Source organism: Herpailurus yagouaroundi, unplaced genomic scaffold (assembly GCF_014898765.1).
Source record: "Herpailurus yagouaroundi ecotype Mexico unplaced genomic scaffold, PumYag 530, whole genome shotgun sequence".
NCBI lineage: Eukaryota > Metazoa > Chordata > Mammalia > Carnivora > Felidae > Herpailurus > Herpailurus yagouaroundi.
Window position 1 is genome coordinate 8,758,353 of NW_024412747.1, and position 19,784 is coordinate 8,778,136.

Consider the following 19,784-nt stretch of genomic DNA (forward strand, 5'->3'; position numbering starts at 1 on the left):
GAAATATTGGTTTTAGGAATAGAACCCAGTGATTCATCACTTACATACAACACCCAGTGCTCATCACCAGTGCCCTCCTCAATACCCATCACCCATTTAGCCCACCCCCCACCCACCTCCCTCCATCAACCCTCAGTTTGTTTTCTATCATTAATATTTGCTATTCACACCAATTCTAGGTGTGAGAAATTGTAGCTGCATGAAACTTCTTGTTCTGCCGCTCATCAGGTGTTTAATTTTGTCTCTACATACCTAAGGAGAAATGTATGAGTGTGTTCATTGTGTAAATCACACATTTATTACGTTGATGGAAATGTGGTTGTTCATCTCTAAGAACTGGAGGGGTGCAGTGTATTAAATGCATTTTACAGTGTACTAGACAGCAGTTAGAACTGGGGAATTAGATGGATACAATATGGATAGATCTTAAGAGCAGTGCCAATGGGGAAAAGAAATATATAACATACAAATTTTGTGGAAATTAAAAATTCATCACACGTCAATAAAGACACATCAAAGTGGCAAACTTCATTTTTGAAAAATACATTCAAGCAAAAAGATCCACCAGAATTGTTTCAGGTATAGAAGAGTGCATTACAGGAGCAGAAATAGGGGATAAAGGAAAATCAATCCGTGAACCGAGGAAGAGTCCAGCAGGTTGCTAGCAATAATATGCCGTGAAATGAGGGGCTTGAGAGACTCAAGTTTCCATTTTTAACAGCTGAAAGAAGAGGAATTTTAAAAAGGTAAAAATCAGATTTTGAGGGGATTAAGTGAGGTAATTCATGAAAAGCACTTAGCAAGTGCCCTAGTACATGGTAACTATTGATGAATTTTATGAAGCTAATATTAGTAGACTAATCTGTGCTAAAAAGCACCCTCCATGGGGGGCGGGACCTCCATTTTGTTCATGCGAGTATCTTGAGCACCAGAGCAGCTTCTGTCACGTTTGCAGGTGCTCGATAAATATTTGTTGAGGGAATAACAGGCACTGAGATACAACGATGGGCAAAAGCAATATTGCTTCCGCCCTTACGGAGCTAACAGTTTGGAAGAGAGACAAACACCAATAAAAAACATACATAAATAAATACACAATTGCAATCGTTTCTAAATGCAAGTGCTCGTGGTTCCCTGAGAGCCCATAATGGGGGTATTTAAATTGGTCAGAGCGATCAGAAAAAGCTTCCTTGAGCAAGTGACCTTTGAGTCACGGTGAATAAGAATTAACTAGATACAAAGAGGAAGATCATTCCAGGCAGGAAACCTAGCATGTGCAATGTCCCTGTGGCAGACGAGGGCTTGGCAAATACGAGAGCCTGAAAGACAGGGCGAGGGGGCCCGGCTGGGCAGTGAGGCTGGAGAAGGAGGTGGGGCCAGACCAGGCAAGACCTCACCAGCCATGTCAAGGAACTTGCCTTTATTTTCTGAGCCGGGGAAAGCTGATGAAAGGCTGTAAGAGCAGAGAGACACAATCAGATATTCGTTTTTAGAAGACGGTTCAGGCATCAGCTTTTAGCGTATGTAGCACTGGGCTAGTAGTGAAAGGACAGAGAAAAGTGACTAGATCGTCAACGTTGGCTGGGATTGTTAGCATTTCCGAACCATTGATATAAGACGTGGAACACACCTATTCAATGTGGTCAATTCCTAGATGTCAAGAAAAGTCTGAATCTATCTGGAATAATGCTGGGGCTCCTGGGAGGGGCTTATGGATCATAAGATGACCAAGACTGATTAAGAGCAAAGGCCGTTCCTCTGTCTCTCCTGATACTCTCCCACTGCTTGACAACTGGAAGGATTTGGGCTTGATGAACGTTTCATTCCCAAAGTATACTTTCCAACTAGTTGGTGATGCTCCTGGCCTCGTTGGTATGCAAATTCCTCACGTTTATCAACTCACCTTGGCCTCTGGTGCTGCCAACAGGCCCTGAGGCACCATCGCCTCTGACTGCCCATTTGCAAGACTTTCTTGACCACATTGGTCCAACCCACAGGCTACACACCCACCTGCCAAGAGGAGGGAGACAGCACTTGTTCTGCAATCCGTTTGTCACTCACCCAAGGGCCAAGCCAAAGAACACACTGAGCCCCTTGAGCTCTGTACCTCCCACAACCATCCACATCTGCCCACCCTTGCCACACCCACCCTGAGGCAAGGCCACACCTGGCCTCCAGAACAAAGCCCAACTCCAAGCTCTCTCAAAACTCAGATTGGGTGCATAAACTTATGTTCTCACTTTTCTTTCTAAGGTACTTCACCCACCCCACCCTCCCCCCGAACTACACCCAGTGCAAAAAGCCGTCCCTGTGAACCAAGCCATTGGCTCTCACCTTGCAACCAGTCCATAAATGTTAGATCCTTCTCTGTACGCTTCCTACAGGGGAGACCCTCACTCCTTGCCACCGGATGCCTCAGTATTCGTTCTCATAGAAGGCATCTTATGACCCCGTCTAAGAATCAAAACTACATGTGACATCTCCTTCTCAAAAAGGCATTCCAAAGAAGGCTGGTAGCAAATAGAAAATATCAGTAACGAGGAGAGGGGTCCCCTGAATGCTGTATGGTCCATCAGATACTTCTTTTTCTTCTCTTGGGTATCAGCTAATCTTCCTCCAGTACGGAATCCATCTGACACATTCATACATTCATACCCTGCCCCCCACCCCAGGGTGTGTCATTTTCCTCACTAACTCGGTGAACACATCAGTCATTCAGTGAATCACTTGGCAAATTTCCTAAGGACCCACTGGACACAAAGCCACCGTCGTGGACACACAACTTCTGCAGGAAGGGCATATGCCCCAAAGCTCGAGAATTAGGAGACCCCTATTTCTGCACGGCCTCTTCAAATGCAGAGAGAAACACGTTTCAAGTCCCTGCTAACAAGGACAAGTTCCAGCCAGAGCTCACCGGGAATCCAAGTCTCTGTCAGCCATGGGAGTCAGGGGCCAAGTTCTCTGCCAAATTACTGGTGCAGTCTGGCCTGAGATGCCCTCTCTCTACATGGGGATTCAAGTAGCCCCTGTCCCACTAACGTCCACATACTGCGTCCTACATTTCTCTACCTTGTACCCCACATTTGTCAATTTAAAAACGTTTAGGGGCCCCTTGGTGACTGAGTGCATGACGCATCTGGCTGTTGGTTCCAGCTCAGGTCATGATTCCAGGGTCATGGGATCAAGCCTCACGTTGGGCTCTGTGTTGAGTGTGGAACCTGCTAAGATCCTTTCTCTCTCCCTCTGCCCCTCTTCTCAGCTTGTACTCTCTCTCTCTCTCTCTCTCAAAAAATTAAAATAAAAATTAAAAATAAAAATGACTAAAGTTCACAGCAGCATTATTCACACTCAAAAGGCAGAAATAAATCAAATGTCCATCAACAGATGAATGGAACGGAATGGAATATTATTCAGCCTTAAAAAAAAAAAGAAGGGGATTCTGGGGCCGCCGGGGTGGCTCAGTCGGTTAAGCGTCCGACTTGAGCTCAGGTCATGATCTCATGGTTCGTGAGTTCAAGCCCCATGGCGGTCTCTGTGCTGACAGCTCGGAGCCTGGAGCCTGCTTCGGATTCTGTGTCTCCCTCTCTCTCTGCCTCTCCCCCACTCGCACTCTGTCTCTGTCTGTCTCTCTCTCTCTCTCTCTCTCTCTCAAATAAATTAAAAAAAAAGGGGGGGGATTCTGACACAGGCTATATGTATCTCACATACACACACACATATAGAAATAGAGAGAGACCTCTATAAAGATACAGTTATATATATCATATGTATATTTTATAATGTAGATCATATACATATATATATATATACATATATATATATATATATATATATATATATCCAGCCTCTGCCCCTTGCTTGTCTGTAACTTTCTATCCAACGCTGAGAAACCTAGCTCCCATCAACTCCCATCCACTCACTGAAATCAGTGTTCAATTCCGGGGGCACCTGGGTGGCTCAGTCAGTTGAGCGTTCGACTCTTGATTTTGGTTTTGGCCTGTCTCAGCTTTCGGCAAGGCTTCCTCACTGAGCTTGATCATTTCTAGCTTTTGATGTACAGTGAGAGACGTGTGACTCTGCCTTTCACTTGAACACTTAGAGGCCACTGTAGGGGAATTACTTGGCCTGATTTCAATATTGTGTCTCAGAGAGAGAGAGGGTCAACAAGGAACGAGAGTTCCTCATTCTTGCTAGGATGTGGGCCTGCCAGTTTTCCAGACTTGGAGCTATTCTAACGGGTGTGTAGTGGGATCTCATTGTTGTTTTAATCTGCAGTACCTTTAACAACAGGTGATGTTGAGAAGCTTTTCGCATGCTTTCTTTGGCCACCTGTATGCCTTGCTCGGTGTGGTGCCTGGGTGTCCGTTCAGATCCTTTTTTCCTTTCGTAATTGAGAATTTTTAAATTTTATTTATTTTTTTATTTGAGAGAGAAAGTGGTAGCGGGGGAAAGAGACAGAGGGAGAGAGAGAGAGAGAGAGAGAGAGAGAGAGAGAGAATTCCAAGCAGGCCCCATGCTCATCAGCTCATCATGGGCCCAACATGGGGCTCAATCTCAAGACCCTGGGATCATGACCCGAGCTGAAATCAAGAGTCGGCTGCTCAACCGACTGAGCCACGCAGGCACTCCCATAATTGAGAATTATTGGTTGTTCTGAGGGTCAATGCACAGACATTATGAAGAATTTGTACACAATTCCTAATGCAGGTGCCAAACATATAAGGAGCCTATAGTTTTGTTTTTTTTTTTTAACGTTTATTTTATTTTTGAGACAGAGAGAGACAGAGCATGAACGGGGGAGGGTCAGAGAGAGAGGGAGACACAGAATCTGAAACAGGCTCCAGGCTCTGAGCGGTCAGCACAGAGCCCGACGCAGGGCTCGAACTCACGGACCGCGAGATCATGACCTGAGCTGAAGTCGGACGCTTAACCGACTGAGCCACCCAGGCGCCCCGCCTGTAGTTTTTTTCTAAACCGTGGTTTTTTTTTTTTTCAACGTTTTTATTTATTTTTGGGACAGAGAGAGACAGAGCATGAATGGGGGAGGGGCAGAGAGAGAGGGAGACACAGAATCGGAAACAGGCTCCAGGCTCCGAGCCATCAGCCCAGAACCTGACGCGGGGCTCGAACTCACGGACCGCGAGATCGTGACCTGGCTGAAGTCCGACACTTAACCGACTGCGCCACCCAGGCGCCCCCTAAACCGTGGTTCTAATGACATTCCAGCTTAAACTTTTCAGGCAAGTTTTTCCTAAGAAGACGCTAGGTCACAATATCTTCAGGGGTTGATCAACGGTTACACTGTAAGCATCGGTAATTCACATGTCACTATTATGGATCCTACACACTCAAAATATCAATGTCTCAGGGCACAGTAACAGAGTTGTTAGGCAAACTGGACTACCATGACCAGAGGTCTTAAAGAATGTACACAACAGGGCACCCAGTGGCTCAGTCGGTGAAGCATCCGAAGTCAGCTCAGGTCATGACCTTGAAGTTCTTGAGTTCGAGCCCCACATGGAGCTTTCTGCTGTCAGCCCAGAGCCTGCTTTGGATCCCTCCCCCATCTCTGCACCTCCCCCACTCTCGCACATGCTCTCTCTCTCTCTCTCTCTCAAAAATAAACATTAAAAAAGAAAAAAAAAAGAATGCACATAGTTTGAGACTCAAGAGCAAACTAAGATCAGGCAGCAGTTGCTTGGAAGAAACAATTCTCCTGAGAACAACGTGGGAATTGGAGGGTCGTTTCAAATGTTCGGGACTGACGTGCCATTCATAAGGGGGATCGAGCTACAGGTCACAGGCTGGCTTATCACTTGGCTGGCTTTGGGAAAGGCAGCCCTCCACCCCCTGTTTAATTACCGTGATAAGGGGCCGGGGTCAAATGTATCAGACATGGATAGGGTAGGGGCCTCCCTGACTCTCACAGGGGGCACAGTACACAGGCCAATTCAGGTTTTTCTTGGGCAAAGTTGATCACAGAGTTTCCCGCAATGGCGAACTCTCCTCCTTGTCGTCCCTGCTAGCAAATATCCACCTGTCCCACGACCCAGGAACATTCGTATTAGAGGCTCCCCTAAAGAAGAAGGCCACGTGAAACCGAAGGAACTTCTGGTTTGGGGACCTGTCCCCTGCCATAAAGGCAACAGCCCACCCAAGAATTCAATACCCCAACTGAGCAAAGGCATTTAATGCTGTTGCCCTCCTGCTCTTGGTCAGGGTGGAGCCTGGACACTGTAACTTGTAAAAGAACTTGTCGACAAGATCAAGAGTGAAAGAGGAGGAGGGGTCTACCGTGGGCCCGTTCACTCTGTGCCTGGGATTTCTGCTATTCTGCTGTATAAATATGCTTTGTGCCCAATGGTAAACTCAACTGACACTTGTGTAGACTTTATTTTCACAGGCATTCCGCCTTCTGGCATCGCATGGGGTAGATATCATTACGCCCATTGTGTAGAGGAGGGAACTGATGAGGAGAAAAATTAGGTAATTCGTGCCAGGTGGCACAGCTGGTGGGTAAAACTAAGATTTAAACCACTGCTCTCTGGAAGGTCCCAGGGGAAAGTGATGCTATCATGGTCTCCTAAAGATATTTCTAACAAATGGTGTTTTGCGTGTGGGTTTGTGTGTGTGTGTGTGTGTGTGTGTGTGTGTGTGTGTGTGTCTCAGAAATGGCCTCTGACAAGGGTACAACGTGGGATGTAATCTGTATGTGGATGTGAGTCTTGAGGGTGCCCCAGGATTCAATCGTGTCTTACTTAAGTAGCTCACGTCTCTCAAAAGGAGGTGTGGCATTTTCGCTAAAGCAAATGCCATTTTCCGTGAATCATAGCTAGTTTTGTGCCTCTGAGAAGCCTTCAGAAATGCTCACCAGCTTTCTGCAGTCTCTTGAACAAGACACCTTCCACAGGATAATTAATATGTCCCCTTTACCTTCTCTGCCTGTGGTCACCACGAATGTCCCTTCATGGGGTCTAAAGCAAGGTATTTATCAGAGGGAAGGAAAAAAAGTTATGTTAGCCAAGTCTGTTCCTCGTGTGTTTCCCGCTCTTCTTTGTGTGTATTTTATTTTATTTTATTATTTTTTTAACGTTTATTTATTTTTGAGACAGAGAGAGACAGAGCACGAACAGGGGAGGGGCAGAGAGAGGGAGACACAGAATCCGAAACAGGGTCCAGGCTCCGAGCGGTCAGCACAGAGCCCGACGCGGGGCTCGAACTCACGAACTGTGAGATCATGACCTGAGCCGAAGTCGGACGCTTAACCGACTGAGCCACCCAGGCGCCCCTCTTTGTGTGTATTTTAAAACTCGCTTCAGTCTTGGGCCAAAATATTTCATTGCTGTTGTGGCCCACATCTTTCTCATTTCCACTTGAGGGCTGCGCTTCGTGGTAAAAATCACAAGGGCACTTGTAATTACAGTGCAGACACATCTGCATTTCAAATGAACTCAATCCATTTTGGTTCTCATGATATTGGGGGATGAATAAATCATGCTCTTTAAGTTGTGAATGGCTGCAATACCGAGTCTCAGGAGAGAGAGAGAAACTGCAGGCTCCAAAATGCTCTGAGCTATTCTGGGCAGCTAAGCGGTTGCTTTGAGGGCTCGTTATCAGCCTGGATATTATTCCCTTTGGAAAATTTTGAAATGGTCCCGACAAGTTCATCACTGCCCTGGAGGAGTTGTATCAGGTTATCTCAACCTTCGCACAAGAGCCACCCACTCTTTCCTCACTTAGAAAAGCATATCCTTCGCTTGTGACAAGACAACCTGTCAGAAATGCCACCAGTAGTGATTTATTATAAGTTGGTAATTTATTGCTTTGGTTTTCATCTAAGGGACCTGTCATGGAGGAGAGATGGAGCATGAGTAGTTTCCTGTGGGCCGTGGTAGGATTGTTTGTGTTTAGTCCCTGGGCCACCAAAGAGTTTCTGTCAAAACCAAAAGCCAAACTTCAGCTTCCGGCAGTAAGGCAGTTTGGGCACCCTGTCCAACCCTTCGGATTGAAGTGACCATATTCAATCGTGCCTTTTAAATGCATCATTGGATGGAACCAAAGCAAGGAATCCACAGAGACTCAGAGCAAAGCAAAAGCACAAACCTTAGGAGGTAAGCAAGTGGAAAGCTAGTTTTCACTTAGAAGGTTTCTCTTGAAACGTAGAAAACTTGAGGTTCTGCTTGGATACGTACACAGGTGTGAGAGGCCAGATTGAAATCTTAGAGACCATCCCAAGTAAGGAATCTGATACAGAATAGATGCATAAGACCGGGAACCCAGAGGGCCATAATTTCTTGTGTTAGGGTGAACCAGAAATAAACCTTAACTGCAGACGGTTAAAGCCAGGAAATTACCTGTCTAGACTTAACTGCTGGGGAAAAGAACAAACATTGCCCTGAGAATACATTGCTCTAAAGGAGATATTGTCCAAGTGTTGGGACTCAATTCAGATGATCTCTGTAGCCTCTAAAAACCACTTGTAGATAATTTTATTGAAAGTAGTCCCAGGTAGGGGTCCCTGGGTGGCTCAGTTAAGCATCTGACTTTCGATTTTGGCTCAGATCATGATCTCATGGTTTGTGGGTTCGAGCCCCGCCTTGGGCTCTGCACTGATAGGTCAGAGCCTGGAGCCTGCTTAGAATTCTCTCTCTCCCTCTCTCTCTGCCCCTCCTCTGCTCACACATACTCTCTCTCTCTCTCTCAAAATAAATAAATAAACATTTTTTTAAAAAGTAAAAAAAAAAAATAAAGTAGTCCCATGTTTGCATCACATCCAGGCTACTACAAAAAGCAAATGTGGGTCCTCTTTGAAAGAACTCAGCACTATCCCAGGACTCAAAGGCTTTTTGGGAATAATGGTCCAAGGAAATAAGGTGTCCGTGGCACAAGTCACAAAACCCACAAGGAAAGAAAGCACTATGTGCGAGAGCCAGCACGATCCACAGACAGAAAAAAAAAAAAAAAGTCCTAAAAGGGATCTTGAAAATATGAGCTAGGAACAACAGATCACACAAAATGAGTATGAAGACACTTTTTTTTTTTTAATTTTTTTTTTCAACGTTTATTTATTTTTGGGACAGAGAGAGACAGAGCATGAACGGGGGAGGGGCAGAGAGAGGGAGACACAGAATCGGAAACAGGCTCCAGGCTCTGAGCCATCAGCCCAGAGCCTGACGCGGGGCTCGAACTCCTGGACTGTGAGATCGTGACCTGGCTGAAGTCGGACGCTTAACCGACTGCGCCACCCAGGCGCCCCTGAAGACACTTTTTAAAAAGAACAATTGAAATGAGAAAGCAAGCAGTGCAATGAAAACCCCATGGACAGATTAGCCAGCAGATTGGAGATGGCTAAAGAGAAATTCAGTGAACTTGAAGACAGGTGAGAAACATGTTCTACAAGGCAACTTGGTGCCACAAAGGGAAACAAAACATGAAAAAGGAGTCAGGAAACAGAGAGCCTACAATGATAGGGTGTGACAAATGTCTTAACAGACTCTCAGCATGAGGAGGACAGATCATATATATTTTTTAAATTATAGATGAAAATGTATCCAGGATAGTGGACAGACACCAATTTTCAGATTCAAGGAACAAGGTGAATTCCAAAGGGACAGCAGCTGGAAGACCTATCATATAAGGAAAAATGGCAAGCCAAGAAATTGACGAATACGTCGGTAAATCTAATGTACATTTATAACACAAGAAACATTAATAATATTAGACTTACAGGTCAAAAGCAGTGTAGAATTAAAATTCTAGACAATATAAAATTCACATCGAAAGAGTATTGGACATTTTTAAAGTTCTTGAAGGTCCTTGTATTTTTCAAGAGGAGGTTAAAGATGCTTTTTACTTTTAGTCTTTATAGGCAACATATGCATACCTGAAAATCTAAGCTTTCATAAGGCTAGAAACTACTCTTTAAAAAGTAGAAATGGTAAACTCCACACTCAAAAACCAAATAATCCAGTGAGGAAATGGGCAGAAAACATGAATAGACACTTGTCTAAAGAAGAAATCCATATGGCCAACAGGCACATGAAAAGATGCTTAATGTCGCTCCTCATCAGGGAAATACAAATCAAAACCACACTCAGATATCACCTCACCCCAGTCAGAGTGGCCAAAATGAACAAATCAGGAGACTATAGATGCTGGAAAGGATGTGGAGAAACGGGAACCCTCTTGCACTGTTGGTGGGAATGCAAACTGGTGCAGCCGCTCTGGAAAACAGTGTGGAGTTTCCTCAAAACATTAAAAATAGAACTACCCTATGACCCAGCAATAGCACGGCTAGGAATTTACCGAAGGGATACAGGAGTGCTGGTGCATAGGGGAACTTGTACCCCAATGTTTATAGCAGCACTCTCAACCATAGCCAAATGATGGAAAGAGCCTAAATGTCCATCAACTGATGAATGGATAAAGAAATTGTGGTTTATATACACAATGGAATACTACTTGGCAATGAGAAAGAATGAAATCTGGCCTTTTGTAGCAATGTGGATGGAACGGGAGAGTGTTATGCTAAGTGAAATAAGCCATACAGAGAAAGACAGATACCATATGGTTTCACTCTTATGTGGATCCTGAGAAACTTAACAGAAGACCATGGGGGAGGAGAAGGAGAAAAAAAAAAAGTTACAAAGAGGGAAGGAGGCAAACCATAAGAGACTCTTAAAAACTGAGAATAAACTGAGGGTTGATGGGGGGTGGGAGGGAGGGGATGGTGGGTGATGGGCATTGAGGAGGGCACCTGTTGGGATGAGCACTGGGTGTTGTATGAAAACCAATTTGACAATAGATTTAATATTAAAAAAATAAAAATAAATAAAAAGTAGAAATGGTAAAGGCTATCTGTTACAGTGCTGTGTATAGTAGCAAAAGACTGAAAACAGCCTATATGTTCATGAGTTGGTGACTGGTTGAGTACCCTATGATATAGCCATGCAGTGGAGTTCTGTGAAAAGAATGAAAATGTAATTTCCAAACAAAGTAGACAGAAAAAAATGAAATGAGTGGGTAGAAGACTTGCAATCATTCCAAAAGTAGGCAGAAAAAGGAGGAAAATAGAAATAGAAAAAGTAGACACATGTAACCATATAATATTATAGTAATGAATAGAAACCTAGCATATCAGTAACTATAATAAATGTAAAATGACTAAGCTCTACAGTTCGAAGGAAAGGGTGGAAGACTGAGTTAAAATAATGCCACGCATAGGCTGAGTACAAGAGGTATACCTATAAGGTATTACCTTCAGTGATTAAAAGTCAATGAATAGGAAAATATGTATTCGTTGAATATTAACCCCCCAAAAGCTGACATAAAGAATTTAAAGAGGAAACCAATTTGACAATAAACTTCATATTAAAAAAGAGAATTTAGGGGCGCCTGGGTGGCTCAGTCGGTTAAGCGTCCGACTTCAGCTCAGGTCATGATCTCGCGGTCCGTGAGTTCGAGCCCCGCGTCGGGCTCTGTGCTGACCGCTCAGAGCCTGGAGCCTGTTTCGGATTCTGTGTCTCCCTCTCTCTCTCTGACCCTCTCCCATTCATGCTCGGTCTCTCTCTGTCTCAAAAATAAATAAACATTAAAAAAATTAAAAAAAAAGAATTTAAAGAAAGTAAGTTTCATTGGGGATTCACTAGAGATAAAGATAACGAGGAAAGGTTCAATGCATAAGAATGAATGCATAGGAAATTGATATTTAATTTCAAAATACGTATATCAAAAACTGACTATTGAAAAAGTGACTATTTCCTATTGAAAAAGAAATATAAAAATTCATCTTAATAATGGGAGATTTTGATTTTAATATATCTCTCTGTAGATAATTGTAGTGGACAAACCATAACTGATAAATTGAACAAACCAAATATGAATAAATATATAGACAACATATAACATTACACCTTGAAATTAAAGAAAACACATCCTTTTCAGGCACATATGGAATGCACATGAAAATTGACCATCTGCTTTCTGCATCAAATTTAGAAGGATTGGCATTACATACATATAAGGACCACAATGCAATTATACTGGAGCACATAAACATTAGCAACTGCAAAAACCTGGAGAAAATCATACACTTAGACATTAAAAATAGTCTTTTAAACTGCTTGTTGGTCCAAAGAGATTTATAATGGAAAGGGGAAAATAGTTGGACATAAAAAATAATAAAAATATTAGATATCAAACCTACAGGAGAGCCAAAACAGTACTCTATTAGGTTAGGTATTCACATTAGGAAAAAAAGCAAGCCTCTACAATAACGAGGTAAGCACCCAATTTTGCTTTAAGAACACAGCAGAATTAATGACAAGGAAGTAGAAGCATGGAATGATGAAAGTAGATGGTAATGATAAAGGAAACAAAGAAGAAGAAGGATCAACAGAACCAAAAGTTAGCTCTTCAAAAAGGTTAAATGAATAGAAAACCTTGGTTGAAGCTTATGAAGAAAAAGAGAGGACAAAGTCCCCAGTGAATTCTACTGGGAAAGGAATCAAGAATACATACCTCCTGAGACCAAATGGATAAGAAGATGTGATATACGCCAATACATTTAAACATGAATTTTAAATTCATTTAAAAATGAATGGATTGGACATTTTAAAAACGAGTACATTTTAAAAATGAATGGGCTGGACAAATTTGTTTAAAAATGCAGTTATCAAGAAAAAAGGAATAGTCTTAAACTGATTAAGGACATTGAATCAGTAGTTTCAAAACATACCCTTGAAGAAATATTGAGGCCCGTTGGCTTTACCACCAGCTTTACCAAACCGTCAGGAAGAAATAAGTACTATTAACTGCCAAAGAATATTTTAAAAAGGAAAAAAAAATCCCCAATTCACTTTATGAGGTTGGCATGCTAAAAACCTGATAAGAATGTTATGAGACAGTAGAATTCTAGATCAATCTCACTCATGAGCGTAAAGGCAAAAAGCCTCAACAGAACAAATGAAATCCTACAATACATAAAAAGATTAATGTATCATGACCAAGAAAGTCGAGTCCTGGGATTGAAAGGCAAGTTAAGCCCACAACGAGATGTCACTTTACACCTGTCAGAATGGCTTAAAATAAACAAGTAAACAAACAAACAAACAAATAAATAAATAAATAAATAAAACACAAGACATAACAAGGGTTGGCAAGGATTAGGATTAAAAAGGAGTCCTTGTGCACTGTTGGTGGGAATGCAAATTGGTACAGCCACTGTGGAAAACAGCATGCAGCTTCCTCAAAAAATTAAAAATAGAATTACCATATAATACAGGAATTCCACTACTGGGTGTTTACCCAAAGAAAATGAAAACACTAATTGGAAAAGATATATGCACCTTTTTTGTTTCGTGCCGCTTTATTTACAATAGTGAAGGTATAGAAGCAACCCGAATGTCCATTGGTGGATGAATGGATAAAGACGACGTGGTGTATATACAGTATGGAATATTACTTTGCCGTGAAAAAGAATGAGGTTTTGCCAGTTGCAATGACATGGATGGATCTAGAGGGTAAAATGCTAAATGAATTAAGTCAGACAGAGAAAGGCAAATACCCTGTGATTTTGCTCATGCGTGTAGTTTAAGAAACAAAACAAACAAACAGAAAGGAGGTAAATGAAAAAACCAGACTCTTAAAATGCAGAGAACAAACTGGGGGTTGCCGGACGGGAGGTGGGGGTGTGTGTGAAATTGATAAAGGGGATTAAGAGCACACTTACCGTGATAAGCATTGAGTAGCACATAGCATTGTTGAATCATTACATTATACACCTGAAACGAATATAACATCACTTGTTCATTATACTTGAATTTCCAAAAAGGCTAATTTAACACTAGGAGAGTGATTTACAAAATTCATCACAATAATAAAGGATTACAAACCATATGATCATCTCGATACATGCAGAGAGAACATTTGATAAAATTTCACTTCTAATCATGATAAAATCTCTTAGCCAATATAGTAAGGAGTGAACTTCCACAACCTCACAAAGGGCATAAAAAAATGTATAAAAAGCATTATACTTAGTGGGGTCGCCTCAGAAGCCACTTGAAGAGATTCCCAGGGGCCAAAGGCTAGGATAGTTTGAACATGAATAAAAATAATAATAGCTATGGATGTAAACACATCGCATATATGTAAGTCCAGGAGTTATTCACGATGAAAACAAACAAATGAACATGTTAAAAATCTTTGAATTGGTTGCCTTTAAGGACAGTAGGACACTAACCCCTTAGTTCGAAGAGTGATAAAGAAAAAAGGGTCAAGAGTTTACATGATCTTTTTTGCATGAATTGTTCCTCAAAGCAACCAAATAGTTGATGGGCAAACCTTTCCCTTTATCACTGCTTATAAATGAGGGAATAATAAAATTAGAATATCATGTGTTTGGAGCCTGTAATGATCATTGGTGTTCGTTAACATTGCATAAAGCCAAATAAGTAGATATTAGGTGTCTTGCAAATTAGCAAAATCCAAAATGTGGCAAATCCTAAAGCCCAAATGACAAATAAAACTGTAAGAAAAAGTGTGGAGGAGAAAAAAAGAGGACGGAGCAGCCACGGGCCCCGATTTCATCAGTGTCCCAGATTTCTTCTCTCATTCAGTTCCACTCTCCTGAGAGTGGGCTCCGCATAGTCATGGTCAAAAGATGGCTGCCAAACCTCCAGATATCGTACCCACATCCAGGAAGGAAGATCTGGAAAGCCTTTCTCTGATTTATGAAGGGCAGCCCTTTCTGGGGACTTCCAACCAGGCCACCAGCACAGTTAGGTCTCCTGGAACCCCCAGCTACAAGGGAGTAAGGAGAGACAACTGGTTCTCACTAGGCTCATGGTCTCAAAGAAAACTGGGGTAAGGTCAGTTAGGGAGAGGGAGAGAGTAGATCCCGAGCAGCAGGCAGCCACTTGTCTCTGGCAGAGATAGATCTGTGTTGTCCTAGAGACACTGCTTCATCTGACAAGACAGAGAGATGACTGAGGCCCAGATCACAGCTCACGACTTGGAACAGAGGGACTCTTCCCACTTGTGAGGAAATCTGAAGCGTGCTTTTGTTAGTGCCCTAATCTAAACAAGGCAGCTGACCAGCCAGTGTGCGGTGTCATAACGAACGCAGTCACAAACTGGGCTCCTCTCTTCCCCCGATCCTGACTTCTTTGCACAGATGCTATAAGCCGGGAATTGTCTTCAAACTCTACGAGTTTTATTTGCTGCTTTCTAGACCATGATACTCATCATAGCTTATATTTGAGGGCAGTTTTCATTTTTTAGTTATGTCCTATAAAAGAAGAATTTGTTCTTTTTTCTTTAAATTTCACTATTTCCCCTCTATTTCAATAGAATACTGAGAATGATATAAAATCATATTGTGAATACCATCAAGTCTTGGAGCCTATAGGTATTACTAGTCAAATATCTATGCCAGAGAATTAAGCCAAAGCCAGGAAGGTTACTTCTTCCCATCTTCCTATCCAGAGAAGGAGAGGAGACTTTTAAAAATTAACACCCTTATTTTTTTTAATTTTAATTTTATATTTTATTTTTTAGGGCATGTTATAGCTTGCATCGTGTCCCCCAAAAAGATATGTGGAAGTCCCCCATACCTATGAATGGGACCTCAGTTGGAAATAGAATGTAGGTAGATAATCAAACTAAGATGAGGGCATTGGGGTGGGCCCAATCCAATGCGACTGGTGCCCCTATAAAATGGGGACCTTTGGACCCAAACATCACATGCACAGAGCAAAGATGATAGGAAACAGGGATGTGGTGATGGAGGCAGAGATTGTACTGAGGCAGCCGTAAGCCAAGAACTCCAAGAACTGCCAGCTTCCCAGAAGGACTCCCCAGAAACTAAGAAGAGGCCAGGAAGGGGACCCCTGGGTGGCTCAGTCGGTTAAGCAACCAACTCTTGATTTCAGCTCAGGTCATGATCTCAGGATTTGCAAGTTTGACCCCTGCATCAGGCTCCGCACTGACAGTGCAGACCCTCCTTGGGATTCTCTCTCTTTCTCTCTCTCAAAATAAATAAACAAATTTTAAAAAAGAAGGATTCTGCCCAGAGTCTTAGAAGGGGCATAGCCAGCCCTCCCAGTACCTTCATTTTGGACTTCTAGCCTCCAGAATTGCGACACAATCTATTTCTGTTGTTGTAAGTCCCCCAGTTTGCGGTCCTTGGTTACAACTGCCCCAGTGAGCTAATGTATAGGACAATTTTAGGTTTATAGAAAAGTGGATCTGAAAGTGGAAGGAAGGTTCCCATATATTCCCTCATAACGTGCCTTCCCCCAACACAGTTCCCCTATTATTAACGTCTTGCATTAGTGAGGGACCTTTGTTACAAGCGATGAGCCAATATCGATACATTACTCTGAACTGAAATCCACAGATTTTATTAGGGTTCACTCCCTGTATAGGACCTGCTATGGTTTTTGTTTGGACATAAGTTTTTGACTTAACTGGATAAATACCAAGGAACACAACTGCTGGATCATATGGTAGGGGTATGTTTAGTTTTGTGAGAAACCGCCAGGCCGTCCTCCAAAGTGGCTGCACCATTTTGAATTCCTGCTTGCACTGAATGAGAAATTAGGTTGCTGGTATCTTTGCCAGAATTTGGTGGTGTAGGTGCGAAGCAGCATCTAATTTGTAGTTTTAATTTGCAATTCCCTAATGACCGGAGAGGGAGAGCAGCTTTTCATATGTATATTTGCCATCACTTTAAAGCTCAGATCTTTCCAGGTTCAGATCTTCTGCTTATTTTTAAGCTGGGTTGTTTGTTTTCTCAGGGTTGAGTTTGTGTATGTTGGATACCCTTCCTTTTTAGATATGTGTTTTGCAAATATTTTCCCCTACTCTGTGGCTTGTCTTTCATTTGTTAAACAGCGTCTTTCACAGAGCAGAAGTTTTTAATTTTAATGAAGTACAACTTGTCAGGTTTTTTTTTTTTCCTTTCACTACGCTTTGTGATCCGAAAAGCCATGGCCAAGCCCAAGGTCAACTAGATTTTTTTCGGCCATCTTTTGTGAGGTTTTACAGGTTTGCATTTTACAGTTAGGTCTAAGATCCGTTTTGGGTTCATTTTTGTGAAGAGTGTAAAATTTGCGTCTCGATTCATTTATTTGCATAGACATGTCCAGCTGTTCCGGCATTATTCGTTGAAAAGATGATCCTTTCCCTATTGGATTGTCTTTGTTCCTTTGTCAAAGAGTAGTTGACTATCTGTGGGTCCGTTTCTAGGTTTGGTATTCTGACACACGAGTCTATTTTTCTCTTCTGTTACCAGTACCACACTGTCTCAATTGTTGTAGCTTACATTAAACCTTGAAGTCCAATAATGTGAGTTGTCAAACTTTATTCAATATTGTGTTGGCTCTTCTGGGTCTCTGCCTTTCCATGTAAATGTTAAACTTTATTTTTTAATTTTTTTTTCAACGTTTATTTATTTTTGGGACAGAGAGAGACAGAGCATGAACGGGGAAGGGGCAGAGAGAGAGGGAGACACAGAATCGGAAACAGGCTCCAGGCTCTGAGCTGTCAGCACAGAGCCCGACGCGGGGCTCGAAATCACGGACCGCGAGATCGTGACCTGGCTGAAGTCGGACGCTTAACCAACTGCGCCACCCAGGAGCCCCTAAACTTTATTTTTTAAATAATGTTTATTTATTTTTTAAGTTTACTTATTTATTTTGAGAGAGAGAGAGAGAGCACAAGCAGGGGAGGGACAGAGAGAGGGGGGAGAATTTGAAGTAGGATCCATGCTGTCAGTGCAGAACTGGACATGGGGCTCGAACTCATGAAGTGTGAGATCGTGACATGAGCAGAAATCAAGAGTCAGACGCTTAACCGACTGAGCCACCCAGGCGCCCCTAAATGTTCAACTTTAGAGTCAGCTTGTCAATATCCACAAAATCACTCACTGGGATTTCAACTGGGATTGTATTGAATTTATGGATTAATTTGGGAAGAACTGACATCTTGACACTATTGAGTCTTCCTATCCATGAACATGGAGTCTGTCTCCATTTATTTAGTTCTGCTTTGATTTCTTTCATCAAAGCTTTGTAGTTTTCCTCATACGAATCCTGTACATACTTTGTTCTATTTACGCTTAGGTTGCGTGTGTGTGTGTGTGTGTGTGTGTGTGTGTGTGTGTATGCTAAGGAGAGAGGATTTTTAAAAGGTATTTTAAAAAGAAAATAAAATTAGAAAGCTTGGCAATTATAGAGAAGTAAAGTAAAAGAAGAACAATTAAGCTGCAATTCAAGGCATAATTCCAAATGCAAAATACCTAAGGAACAGAATATAGTTTGCTAAAAGGCATAAAGAAAACCCTGAAGACTTCTTTAGTGAAACAAACATGCAAAACACAAGCTGAGAGCCCGAGAACACAGTTCAGGGATGAAGCTGGCTTTCTACAGAGCAGAGAAAATTCCCCCCAGCCAGCAAGGCTCTTCTTACCACCCCCCCTGCCCTGCACTGCGTCCTGAAGTTGGTCCCTGCAAGGCAAGGAGAAGAGAGAAAGGTATAGGCAGCGCCCCACAAACCCCCAAATCTCTGTTCCACTGGTCAGAAAACCAAGTCAAGCCTCTGAGATATCACCTCTGCTGAGAAAACACAGGCTCTCAGACAGACTATAGGGAAATGCCCATCCCCATCCAAAATTACACATCTCCTCTCACACATGAGGATAACTAGGACAAAAGAGAGATCATTTGTCAAATGTTTATCAAATACAACTGCTGTAAAATTTCCTCCTGAAGAGGAAGGAGTCTTTGTTGAGAAGAAGCTTCGTGGCAGAGGTTGGACCCTGAGAGCCGGGGTTTCAGAAAGCAATAAAACAAGTGAGCCGATTGAACCACTCTCTGGAGAAATGAACAGGAATTTGGGACTGTGGGGAAAATGCTGACAACACAGGGGAGAAGAGAAATACGGAAGGAAAAAAAAGCCTGAGGCTGGGAGCAATGTGGTCTGTGTCAGAAGAACAAGCCTCCAGGGGCACCTGGGGGGTTCAGTGGGTGAAGCGTTTGACTTTGGCTCAGGTCATGATCTCGGGGTTCGTGGGTTCGAGCCCCATGTCAGTCAGGCTAGGGGCTGATAGCTCAGAGCCTGGACCCTGCTGCAGATTCTGTGTCTCCCTCTCTCTCTGCCCCTCCCCTGCTTCTGCTCTCTCTCAAAAATGGATAAACAAACATAAAGAAAGAAAGAAAGAAAGAAAGAAAGAAAGAAAGGAAGGAAGAAAGAGAGATTCGACTTCTGTATGGAATATCCAATTTCATGGTATTTCAAAAATAAATAAGCATTAAAAAACTTTTTAAGATAAAAAAAGTCTCTTTAAAAATAACGACAACCGACACTGAGTGTTTCTCATGTTTCAGTCCTTACATCCAAGCAATTTATAAGCATTATCTCCTTTAACCTTAGAACCCTATGAAGTTAGGGCTCTTACGTTGTCTTTATTTGCAAATAGGAAACCTAAGACTTAGAGAAAGTTATAACTTGTCCAAGGGCACTCAGCAAGTGACCAAAGTCAGTATTTGAGCCCAGACTGCCTGACTCCAGAGCCCAAAGGTCACCTACGATGGTTTAAAGCTGTTTCTTTGGTCCACGGACAAGAATGACTCACCACTAACTAAGAGGTCTTATGATTCACTGAAATTCTTCTTGTCAAGGTCACCAAACCACCTTCTGGCTGCAAAACCCAAGGAGCCAACTTCTGGGTCATAAAAGAAACAGAATCCAGTTTTTGCGTTTTTTTTTTTTTTTTTTTTTTT

The 19,784-nt window shown here is 42.4% G+C and overlaps 1 long non-coding RNA gene across 3 annotated transcripts; it reads right to left on the reverse strand.

Moving 5' to 3' along the window:
* Nucleotides 1-503: 503 nt before the first annotated feature.
* On the reverse strand, nucleotides 504-13,786 carry LOC121023227 (uncharacterized). 3 transcript variants are annotated; one of them, XR_005787308.1, is made up of 3 exons: nucleotides 2,335-2,554; nucleotides 1,904-2,010; nucleotides 504-721 (listed from the first exon to the last, which is right to left on the reverse strand). It is a non-coding gene; the product is annotated as an uncharacterized LOC121023227 (long non-coding RNA). The 3 variants fall into 3 exon arrangements; XR_005787306.1 differs by lacking the exon at nucleotides 504-721 and adding an exon at nucleotides 1,419-1,453 and having other exon boundaries at nucleotides 2,335-2,550; XR_005787307.1 differs by lacking the exons at nucleotides 504-721; nucleotides 1,904-2,010; nucleotides 2,335-2,554 and adding exons at nucleotides 1,422-1,453; nucleotides 6,872-6,974; nucleotides 13,730-13,786.
* Nucleotides 13,787-19,784: the final 5,998 nt, after the last annotated feature.